Source organism: Chiloscyllium plagiosum, chromosome 21 (genome assembly GCF_004010195.1).
Source record: "Chiloscyllium plagiosum isolate BGI_BamShark_2017 chromosome 21, ASM401019v2, whole genome shotgun sequence".
Taxonomy (NCBI): Eukaryota; Metazoa; Chordata; class Chondrichthyes; order Orectolobiformes; family Hemiscylliidae; genus Chiloscyllium; species Chiloscyllium plagiosum.
In genome coordinates this window covers 59,463,491-59,465,991 of record NC_057730.1, presented here as the reverse complement: position 1 = coordinate 59,465,991, position 2,501 = coordinate 59,463,491, and positions in this window count along the sequence as shown.

Genomic DNA, 2,501 nt, shown 5'->3' with positions numbered 1-2,501 from the left:
TCACAGCCTCCTGTTAAAGGGACAGAGACACTCTCACAGCCTCCAGTTAAAGGGGCAGGTTCAAACTCACAGCCTCCTGTTAAAGGGGCCAGGTCATTCACATAGCCTCCTGTTAAAGGGGCGGGGTCACCATTACAGACTCCTGTTTCAAGGGGCATGGTACCACAACAGCCTCCTGTTAAAGGGGCAGTGTCACCATCACAGCCTCCTGTTAAAGGGGCAGTGTCACCATTACAGACTCCTGTTAAAGGATCAGTGTCACCATCACAGCCTCCTGTTAAAGGGGCAGTGTCACCATCACAGCCTCCTGTTAAAGGGACAGAGACACTCTCACAGCCTCCTGTTAAAGGGACAGAGACACTCTCACAGCCTCCAGTTAAAGGGGCAGGTTCAAACTCACAGCCTCCTGTTAAAGGGGCCAGGTCATTCACATAGCCTCCTGTTAAAGGGGCAGTGTCACCATTACAGACACCTGTTAAAGGGGCAGGCTCACCATTATGTACTGTTGTTAAAGGGACAGGGCCACCATTACAGACTCCTTTTAAAGGGGCAGGGTAACTTACACAACCTCCAGTTAAAGGGGCAGGGTCACTCTCACAGCTTCCTGTTAAAGGGACCAGGTCACTCCCACAGCCTCCTGTTGAAGGGGCAGGGTCAATCCCACAGCCTCCTGTTAAAGCGGCAGTGTCACCATGACAGCCTCCTATTAAAGGAGCAGTGTCACCATTACAGCCTCCTGTTAAAGAGGCCAGGTCATTCACATAGCCTCCTGTTAAAGGGGCGGGGTCACCATTACAGACTCCTGTTAAAGGGGCGGGGTCACTCACAGCCTCCTGTTAAAAGGACAGTGTCACTCTCACAGCCTCGTGTTAAAGGGACATTGTCACTCTCACAGCCTCCTGTTAAAGGGGCAGGGTCACTCTCACAGCCTCCTGTTAAAGGGGCAGGGTCACCATCACAGATTCCTGTTAAACGGGCAGGGTCACCATTACACACTCCTGCTAAAGGGACAGGGACACCATTACATGCTCCTGGTAAAGGGGCAGGGTCACCATCACAGCCTCCTGGTAAAAGGGCAGGGTCACACTCACAGCCTCCTGTTAAAGGGACAGGGTCACCATTACAGACTCCTGTTAAAGGGGCAGGGTCACTCTCACAGCCTCCTGTTAAAGGGGCATGTCACCATTACAGACTCCTGTTAAAGGTGCAGGGTCACTCTCGCACACTCCCGTTAAAGGGGTAGGGTCACCATTACAGCCCACTGTTAAAGGGGCAGGGTCACTCTCACAGCCTCCTGTTAAAGGGGCAGGGTCACTCTCAGCCTCCTGTTAAAGAGGCAAGGTCACTATCACAGCATCCTGTTAAAGGGGCAGTGTCGCTCACATCCTCCTGTTAAAGGGGCAGGGTCACTCTCGCAGCCTCCTGTTAAAGGGGCAGGGTCTCCATTACAGATTCCTGTGAAAGGGGCAGGGTCACTCTCGCAGCCTCCTGTTAAAGGGGCAGGGTTACCATTACAGCCTACTGTTAAAGGGGGCAGGGTCAGTCTTACAGCCTCCTGTTAAAGGGACAGTGTCACTCTCACAACCTCCTGTTAAAGGGGCAGGGTTACCATTACAGACTCTTGTTAAAGCAGCAGGGTCACCATTATTGCCTCCTGTTAAAGGGGCAGAGTCCCTCTCACAGCCTCCTATTAAAGGGGCAGTGTCACTCACAGCCTCCTGTTAAAGGGTCAGGGTAACCATTACAGACTCCTGTTAAAGTGGCAAGGTCACTCTCACAGCATCCTGTTAAAGGGGCAGGGTCACCATCATGGACTCCTGTTAAAGGGGCAGGTTCAAAATCACAGCCTCCTGTTAAAGGGGCAGGGTCACTCTCACAGTCTCCTGCTTAAGAGGCCGAGACACTCTCACAGCCTCCAGTTAAAGGGGCATGTCACCATTACAGATTCCTGTTAAAGGGGCAGAGTCACTCTCAAAGCCTCCTGTTAAAGGGGCATGTCGCCATTACAGATTCCTGTTAAAGGGGCAGGGTCACTCTCAAAGCCTCCTGTTAAAGGGGCATGTCACCATTACAGATTCCTGTTAAAGGGGGCAGGGTCACTCCCACAGCCTCCTGTTAAAGGGGCAGGGTCACTCTCACAGCCTCTTGTTAAAGCAGCAGGGTCACCATTATTGCCTCTTGTTAAAGGGGCAGAGTCCCTCTCACAGCGTCCTATTAAAGGGGCAGTGTCACTCACAGCCTCCAGTTAAAGGGGCATTGTCACTCTCACATCCTCCTGTTAAAGGGGCAGGGTCACTCTCACAGCCTCCTGTTAAAGGGGCATTGTCACTCACATCCTCCAGTTAAAGGGGCATTGTCACTCACAGCCTCCTGTTAAAGGGGCAGGGTCACTCCCACAGACATCTGTTAAAGGGGCACGGTCACCATTACAGCCTCTGGTTAAAGCGGCAGGGTCACCATTACAGCCTAGTGTTAAAGGGGCACGGTCACCATTACAGCCT